This window comes from Cupressus sempervirens, chromosome 2 (assembly GCF_028749045.1).
Source record: "Cupressus sempervirens isolate cs-2001-9-10 chromosome 2, ASM2874904v1, whole genome shotgun sequence".
Lineage (NCBI taxonomy): Eukaryota > Viridiplantae > Streptophyta > Pinopsida > Cupressales > Cupressaceae > Cupressus > Cupressus sempervirens.
The window spans coordinates 129,988,871-129,999,082 of NC_143119.1; the positions used below are offsets into that span (position 1 = coordinate 129,988,871).

The following is a 10,212-nucleotide window of genomic DNA, read 5'->3' on the forward strand; positions in this document are numbered from 1 at the left end:
GGATATAAGTTCCTTTCTTCCTGAACTGAATCTCTAACTCTTTGCTGCCCTAGATAACCATGTTGGTTGGTCATGCCTAAAGTACAATTTACCTCTACTCTTTCAATTTTATGATTATCCAATCTAGTAGATTCATACAAATGAGCTGGTGGATGAGATACACTAGACTAAATTAATTATGTGGCACAACCATCATTTGACACTTTTCCATCCTTCAAACATGTCCCTTCTATATTCTTCTAGTCTATTGAATTTGTAGATAGAGAGGTATTTATCTTGCAAGGATGTCCTATTATGAATGGTATTCTTATTTTTCTCAGTGTTAGAAACTTTTGGCATAGTTTCTCATACCCATGATGTAGGGAATGCAGAAAGCTCCCTTGAATAGGGTCTCTTCCATTCATCTTCCATCACTGGTGATGCAAGATGAGGTGCTCCTTTTAGAACATTATTTTTAATGTCCATTTTCCCATTCTCAATTTCCATAATCTCCCTTTTTATTGAAATGAGCACTTTACAAAACCTGTCCAACTCCACCTTGCTTTCACTTTCTGTTGCTTCAATCATGAAATTCATTGGCACTACACATGACATGTTAGGTGCATGGAGTCTATAGTCCACAAGTCATTTAGCAACATCTTTTGGTTCTATTCTAGTAGATATCTTGAAATGCCTTAAATCAATAATGAATTTATGGGCACATGTTTCTTTTTATCCTCTAAAAAGTAAAGGATAGTGATCCTCTAGAGACGTAGCCATATAGTTTGTATTCGGAATGGGAATTTTTGATGCATAAGTAAGTCTCTATGAACCCATCATTGTAATATACGAATATGATATTGGCAGAATCATGGTTGAGCCCCATGGTGCTATTGATATCGTATCAAGTGGTTGTGGATTTCCTTCAGGAGTAGTAATTCCATTTATTGGTACCAGAGGGTGTGATGGTAAAAATGGTGCCAAATGCTTCTTTACTTCTATAGGCCCCATACTAGGACCCCCACCTCCATGTGGAATGTAGAATGTCTTGTGAAGATTGAGATGGCATACATCCACTCCAATTCAACTCGAGCTAGTCAATCCAACATGTACATTCATGTTTGCACCATCCATGTACACTTGACTGTCATTGTCATGAATGATTTAACATATCTTATTAAATACCCTCCTCATACACACCATGGGTTGAAGGATAGGTAACCATAAGCGCTACAAGGTTTTCCTTATTTTCCTCTACATCCTTCCTCAGTTCCTCTATATTAATATTTTCTTTAGCATCAGTTCAAACAACAACAATTTTCATGCCACACATTTCAGCAGTTGTAGGATTTGTTCCATGAGCTGAGACAGTAATGATAGAAGTTTTGATGCCCATCTCCCCTTGCTTAACGATAAGCATATAACCTTTACAGTATCAAAGAGTGGACCATCCTCAGCATTAACAGTGCCCAATTTCTTTAATCCAGTGATAAATGCTCCCGCCAAACCATGCCCACATTCTACATTTTTTTCAATCCTTCCAGACCATGATAGATTGCATACATAGAAGATAAATTGCAATTAATGCCTGTGTCATGTAGATATTTTTGGTGGCCTTATCTTGCTTGATGTGTTGCTCCCTTCCATCATTAGCACAGGATTCCCATGGGAATCCACATTGACTCCAATAATCCTCCAGGCATCATTCATTTTTACTCTTGAGATGTAACCAAGCAAGATAAATGAGGGGCCCCCATAGACCATGGGGACAACAAATCTCTGAGAAGACCCAACAATAATATCCACCCCATATTCCTCAAGAGGCTTCAGTATTGTTAGTGTAGACAAATTAGTGGCCATGAGAACCTTCGCACCATTAGCATGAACATTCTTAACAAAATAAGAGTGATCAATAGCTTCCCTCTCTATTCTAGGGTACTGAACAAGCACCCCACAAACATCCTTGGAACTATAATCAAAGTCCTTTAGATCAGATTTCATGACATTCAACCCTAATCCACCCGCCCTTATGTGGCACACATCAAATGTCTAAGGATGAGAGTTACTAAAATTGACAAAAGTCTTCTTCTTATCTTTGGTTATATTATTACATATCACCATAGCCTCAAAACCAGTAGTGGCCTCATCCAAAAGAGAATCATTTGACATGGGGAGCCATGTAAGATCTGATATCATGTTCTAGTGATTCAAAAAAGATTCTAGTCTACCGTGAGAAATTTTGACATGGTAAGGAGTATACTGATCATGCCAGTTGATTCTTTTCATTATATTATGGATGATTATAGCAAGGACATGGGTACCATAGCATCCCATCTCAATAAATGACTTAAAGGGCTTGTTCATGGTGGTTAGGGACTTCATGTGAAAAATGAGTTAAAATTCTATGAGACCACCATCAAAGTGTGAGAGCTTGAGGGCACCATTTTGAATCCCCTTGGGAACTGTAGCATCAATCAACACATCCAGGGTGGGGAATCCATAGGTATTGGCCATGTTGGCCTACTCTACCAACACTGCACTATTTTGGTGGTGGGAAAAGGTATCATTGCTTTACAGAGCTTTTATAGAGATCGAGCCTGCTCCATATTATAAGCCCAGACATGGTGAAGAAGAGCTGATTATTGGAAGAATCTGATTGTGGGTGTAGGTAGAAGGGAGGATTTTTTGTAGAGGTGAGGGGCGGATTTCTAGACTTTTTAGATAGTGTTTTCTTAACCTCTAAATTAGGTTGAATAGAACAACATTGGCTTGAAGTAAGTAGTCAGAAATATAAGGTAGTCTTCACTGAAGATGGTTTGATTGCAACATTGAACTATGCAAGAGGAATTTTTGATGATTTAGAATTAAAATCTTGAACTCAAAATATTTTGGCCATCAGATACTATCACTCTGATCCCAGTGAGGATGCAACCAGTGACTGTAAGGTTTTAAAATCAGTGATTAGAGGGCCAGGTAATGTTAATTAACACCAAATCCTTTGACCACATTGTAAACAACTTGGCAGAAAGAGAAGCCTTATTCTAATGATTCCAATTGATGATCTAGAGATAGTGATTGAATCTACATTTGAAGGGGGTTCAATGTTGGGCAATCAATGCAATGGAGAAGAAATCATTAGAATTGTAAATTGAATCAAATCATTTTCTTGACATTTGGATGTTGATAGATAGAAATGATGAAGTGTATCTCTAATCTATTCATACCCATCAAGAAGGAAATCTTGTGTTGGTCATCTTTCTAATCTAAGGGTCAATGTCTCTGGCTGGAGGGTTTTGGGGGCGATAGGATTTTTCTTCCTTCTCTCTTCCTTGAATATTATTAACTACTTAGCACAAGAAATACTACTTTGTTATTGTGACTTCATTGATCTAGACTACATGTTCTTGGAAAATGCTCTTAGCATTTGTTTGCTCCAATTTTTTACCACGTATTTTTGTTATCAATACATCTTCACTTCACTTTTTCTTATTTTACAAAAGAAATCACAGGAAATTCCCCAAAATGAATGGCATCTACAAGATGTTAAAAACAAAAGATTTAACAGCAACAGAGCTCTTCTTTTAGTAAGAGAAGAATGTAAGAGTGCTTTTTGGAAAACAATTGTCTGAGTTCTTTAACCAATAATTGAGATCACACTCGGCGATCAATATTTGAATTGTTTTAATTAGAGTGAGGAACAAAATGATGCTGGATAATTGAATGTGATCTGAACAATTGATAACATAAAAGTCACACAACTATTTTTTAACGAGAATTGTTATATTTTATGGATAGTAGAAAGCCCATGTTTGCAAATAATAGCAAAAATTGTAAAATAATCTCATGCAGACAGCCCAACAACAAGAAGTTATGTTCATTTTTTAGTTGATCCTCATCTTGAAATCCAAACAATGGATCATTCGATTCATGAGTATATTGCAGGTTTCCTATGATCAAATTTCATTGATTTGTGAGCAGAGTTCCTCTATCATTCAACTGTATTGCAAAGTTGGTGATTGTTTTATTTTAATGTCAAGGCTTTCTTGATCATTCTCTAGTTTTTATAAGTTCTCCTTAATCTTGAACATTGGTTGTGCAAGTTTTGTGTTGGCATCTGGAGATTCCTAAGGAAGGCTAGATAAATTAGACATTTGAATGAGTGGGTTGGAATATAACCTTTATATAATTTCCAAAGTGTTAATGTTAGAAAATAACACTGCTTATAGTTTTCACATATATTTAAAACAAAGCTTCCTAAATGATCCAGAAACCGCTTTGTGTGAAGTATAAAGACTAAGAAAAACTTTATTTGTGAGAGTTCACAAAAAAAAGCCTGATATCATTGTATGTAGCAGAACAAATCAATTTAATAATCTTGCAAACCCAGAAAATACCTTATAATGTTTTTTAACAATGGTAGATTGGATACCAAATAGGAATGGTAAATAAAACATAGATGTGGTCTCCAATAGGAATCTTGTGATGGAGAAGTTTCCAGGCAACTGTTTGTGACATAGAGTCAATTTTAGATCCAATAAGGTCTGTTTGAAGGTCTTCCACTTAGTCTCTCTGAATCTGCACCTCCACTTAGCATCAAGTCTTTGTCCTAATGATTTCTTAGGAAGAGATCTTCCAAATAGACACTCAAGAGGAAGCTGGTCAAATGTTGGGTTACATTTGGTCATTAACAATGTTGGTGAGTAGGGGCTCATCAACCAAATCTATAGTTTCTGCCATAGCTATTTTGGGCCATATTTACTCATTAAAATTTTGGTGATTAGAGTCGAGCTCCTCCTCCTCGAATAGATTTGAAGGATGCTAAAGATCTCTAAATTGTTGGATTCCTTTCTTGGAAAGGTGTTCACCATTTAGAAAGGGGTTGAGAATAAGAAGATGATCATTACTTAGAACTAGGACTAATCTAATTCATTAGACAGAAGAGGTGGGGAAGCTGAGTCCATTTCATTATGATGACACATTTGTTCTATTATCCAAGAAATTTTGTGTGCCTCCTTATACTTTTTAAGGTTTTCATCCACCTTATGTATTCATTTATGCAATTATATGCATACTCGTATAGGTTCCTACAAGCTATAAACATATGCCTTCTACGTTATTAGCAATTTGAAACCCTCATATTTTTCATAAGATGAATTTTGCAACAATGATTATGTTAATATTATAAGTAGCTTATGGATTTAATTGTGAGCAACTTTCTTCATCATCAATGTTTTAGATCACACTATCCATAGTAGTCAAGGATATGAAAGATGGTGGATCATGGAGTGTGATCCAAAAATTGATGATAAACTTTTTTGCACATTCTCAAATCCAAGACCTGCTTACAGTAGTTTAATGGATTGTGGAAATATAATAAGAATTAAATGATTATGTTGTTTCTACAACTTTTTTGAGAATTGTATTTATTATTTATTATGACCAAGTGCTACATTGTCTTTAGCTCAACATCTCATTCTTGTGCTTTTGTAAATGCTTGAGATGTCAATGAAACAGTACCATGGAATGAAAATAAAAGTTGAGATAAACAACACATATGCAAACAAAGATAGACACAAGGCTTTAAACTTGGATAAATTTAATATAGGATAAGGCTACAAGAGTGGATATATAGTTATTTTCTACTGTTGCATTTTCACACATTGCTCCATTGCAAATAACGACCCCCTCTTTTTGCAAGTAGCTTAGTGGTTTTCACTTAGATTAGTTTTAGTTTGGCAACAATTTTGAAGTCTCTGACTTTAGGCTGAAAGGTTTGAGTAAGAAAAAAGATTGTGGAAGCAAATATGACGACGAAATGGATTTTCTAATGATGAAAATTATGAAGTTGGGATGAGAAAAAAATGAAAATAATATTATTTAAAAAAAGGCCAAGGGTAGGGGAATAGGGAATTAAGGAATTCTTAAAACTAAAAAAAGTAGATGAAACATTCATCCCTTTTGCAACACTCTCGAAGAAATTAGTTGAAGGTTTGGAAGGAATGAAGTCAATAGCACAAGTGGAAAATAAATGGATTGGAGGTGTTTTAAAGAGAGGAATGAGTTCATTGAGAAATTACTACATATATATATGAAAAGGTTTTATCCATTCAATATAGGATTCAAAATCTACTTGTATCGTATGAATAATTTCATTCCATTCACAAGAAGACCATCCCATTCTTGCAGGTACTGAAGAAGAAAATCCTCAAGAAAGTAAAGGAAGATAGTAGTGAGTTGAGAGAAATGGTTATTGATATTCAAGATGAAAATTATCATTTTAGGACAAATAATCAAACAAATGGATGATGATAGGGATATGTGTGTGGAAGAGTTGTTCAAAAGAAAAGAGTAAGAAAACCCTATTCAAAATTAAAAGTTCCATTTTGGAAGATCATTTTGAGGATATATCCTTACTCATGATTTTCATGAATACTTGTTAGGAATGAAGGTCAAAATGGGAAAATGTATTAGGAATGCATACAACAAACTTGGTGATCATTGAATATAAGGTGGAGGCTATTCCAAATCTACCAATAGAGGAGCTATATGATATATGGTTATAGCCTGTAGGAAACTATGTGAGTATGTATTATATTCAAAGAGAGGGATGTTGGAATAGTAGCAACACTACACAACTAAGTTGGGGGCATAAGTTGTGTCTTAATCACATAAACTTTTAACTGGTTATCAAATTTGAACCTTTAAACCATAGATGATAAATTTTTGCACGAAAACACAAATTTACAACATCACATGAACACATAATACTAAGATTTTTGGATGGAAACCCTGTTAGGAGGGGACAAGGGACAATGATGGGGCTAAAACCCACGATAAATTATACTCTATTAAAAGTATTAACTTATTACAAATAGGGATACACTTGCATTCTGGCACAGTGCCTAGAGCTCACTGCTCAATTCAAAAAAAGTCTCACTACCTTACATATATAGACAACAACTCAGTTCACAAAGTGCTTGATATCATCCTCTTCATGCATGTTCAGTTTCATTGAAGCTCATTGGATTCCACTCATGCCTATTCACAAGATCACTAATGTATGGCTTGGATCCACACTCACACCATACACACTTCAGTAATAAAAGATTACATTCATTCATACAATTCATCAACCTTGTAGAAGAAAATAAGAATGACCTTACCAAAAACTTAATTACAAAATGCTTACTAAATACAACTAGTATTAAAAATCAATCCTTTAAATGTTAGCTAGGACTTATCAATGATCTGTAGTAACATCCTCAAACACACCAAAGCATCGAAGTGAACACCATAGTCATTCACAACATGTTACACCTCAAAAGGCAACTTGTCCAAGGGGTTGAGATTAGTTGGCTAAAATATTGAGTTCTCATTGTGTAGACCCAAGTTCACATCACAAAGGGAAATTGAGAGTGGAATATAAGTTGTGACCCTTGGCCTTTCATAGTTTTCTTTTAGTGTGGAGGGGGTTTCTAGTGTGATTGTTTGAAAGGAAATAAAACTAAGCCTGGTGGTTGTGCTCGCAAGAGCTAGTTTTGGTTTAATGTTCATTCTCATATGAGTCTAATATTTGGAAATGATTAAAAATATGAAAACATAAGGAAACTATCCCCTAGTGATGGGACAATCAAAAAGGGTATTCTAGTTAGTAGCAAGATAGAAACTGCACTTTATAAGGATTTTTAGGCTTAGTTTGATGGTGCTTCAAGAAATCAAACATGGATTTTTAGCCTTATTTTGATTTTACTTCAAGTAGAAATCAATGGCTAGATGTCATTAGGATCTTGGCCTTATTTTCTTGAGAGTAATTTTCAAAATATGGTCTTTCTTTTTGAGTTCCATATTGGACAACAAAGTAGAAATTGAGATGGCTCTTCAGAAAGGTGTCACGATCTATAGCAAAATGATTGTAGAAGCAAATTCCTAGATGACTATTGTTGGCTTCATCAAAGGGAGCATGATGAAAACACAACAATCATATTCTAGAGATCATCCATCCTTGTAAACATTTCAAATTTTCATTGTCCATCATTTCTTTAGAGAGTGCAATAGGGTATTAGAACTATCAGCTAATGCTGGCATTGATCAGGTCCCCTTCTTTAATAGGTTGGCAATAATTTAGAGGAATGGAAGAGCCTACTCTCATCATTTTTATAATATATTTTTCATTTCAAGGAGAGTGATCCAAGCTTTTGTTTCTTTCTAAAGGAGGGTGTTTAGTTTTTGTTCTACACATTTAATTGTTGACTTGTTTTTCCCAAGTCTAAGGTATTTCCCAACAATTAAATGCTTGATCAACTACTATAGATGCTTTCCCACTCACATGAAATCATTTAAGGTAAGATGACTGCAATTGGCATCCGATTTGTACCCATTCAATTCTCCTATACAAAAAGGTGTCAGTGGTGGTGTAGGTAAGATTTGAACCTCATAATTATATTTTGACATTCACTATAATCAATCTGTATGGGTCTCTTGTAGCATGCTCCCAAGCTCTTAGCCTCTCCCAATGAGGCAACAAAAAGGATTTTTTTTTGTGACTCCCCTTATGGAAGAGCTATCTCAGACCAAAGACTTACAAATGGTTTTGTAATTCGAGATATGGATGAGGATAGGTGTTGTGTGAAGCATCTTCTAGGCAAGTATTGGTGCCTTCTAGTAAATGCAAACTTGGCAAGTCCCCTATTTTTATAGTTTAGGCATGTCCTCTGCCATGTCAGATAGAATGCACTAAGGATATTGGCTTCTCAATGGATTCCAAACCCTCCTACTTCTTTCCAACCTATGATTTGATATAAAGGCCCAATAATGTACCCTTTTGAATAATTTTATTTAAATAATAGTATGTGTAATGTTAATTTTTATAAAACTGACACCACTAGTCATATCATTGTTCTATTCCATAGGTGTGATTTTGAATAGTTGAATGGAAAGAAAATGCATAATGGGAAGATTGCAGGGGAAAAAGCAATCCAAGATTAAACAACTAGTATACAAAGGAATTTGAAATCCCTACATCAACATCTTAATTGAAAGCCCAACTATTAAAAAGTTTCACACCAAGTTGTAGTAATGTGTCCACCATATCTATTACTTTATGTTCCTCCTCCATCCCTTGTTGTAAGCCAAACAAATCAAGCAAACAAGACAACAAAAAAATAGTTTCATCTACCTCCTGCCTTCCTCTTTCGTCCTCATACCTTCCTCTTCCTTTTGTTCTCGCCTAAAAAAAAAAGGAAATTAATGAGTAGTCATTACAGCCTCAATCAAAATGAATTAGTGTTTTTCATACGTTTTAATTTTAGATAATAGTAAGAATTTCTATTTTCATTTATAATAACTAAAATAAATTAAGTACTTAAGATAAAAAGAGTTATTTTGTACTTAAGATAAAAAGTGCTATTTTATCTTACACAAATCTTACAATATACTTTTGTATTACTTTGGAATATTGTTTGGTATCTTCTCAACACAATAAAATATTTTAATGTTTGAATATTTTAAATTAAATTTATTTAATATTTTGCAATTATCAATTACTTTATTTAATATATGTTAAAGTCTAGATTTTCTTTAGTTTTAAAGTTTTCAAAGTGATGTGTTTATTTTTCTTAGCAATTATTAATATAAAAATGTATTATTATTTTATATCTTTTATATAAATTTAAAATTTTATTTAATAGTTGTTATGTAGTATTATTATAAATTATATAATAGCTATTAAATTAAAATGTAAATTGATAGATACAAAGGTCAATGTGAAGTTTTTTGAGAGCATGAGAAACCACTTCAAAATAGTAGACCATGGCTAGAAATTTGTTTGATTATAACTATTAGTTGTGATTTTATCTCTAAATGTTATCCATTGATCAATTTTTAAATCACCTTAAACTCAAAAGTTTTAGATGGTATATGGATATGAATTTCTCATGCAATACAACTATTGGAGAACAAGCATTGTCAAATACTATTATAAAGGAGTCACTAATTATCCAATCACTTATTTAGTCATTTATTTAGTAGTTTATTTGGTAAGTTCTATTTGTTTGATCTTGTGATTTTATCCAATGACCAAATTAGTCACATATTTGGTCACTCATACTTGCAAATCTCAAAGAAATAGTAGAATGTGATCAATTTTAGTCACATGACTAGAAGTTTTAGTAGCATGATTAAAATGTTTAGTCACATAGTCACATATTTGCCAAAATGTACTAGTGATACAAACTT

At 33.8% G+C, this 10,212-nt stretch overlaps 2 pseudogenes; both read right to left on the minus strand.

The window, feature by feature from the left end:
• Positions 1-345: 345 nt before the first annotated feature.
• LOC149571384 (glycine dehydrogenase (decarboxylating), mitochondrial pseudogene) lies at positions 346-1,382 on the minus strand (annotated as a pseudogene).
• A 1-nt stretch (position 1,383) lies between these two features.
• Positions 1,384-2,493, minus strand: LOC149571385 (glycine dehydrogenase (decarboxylating) B, mitochondrial pseudogene; annotated as a pseudogene).
• Between the last annotated feature and the right edge of the window lie 7,719 nt (positions 2,494-10,212).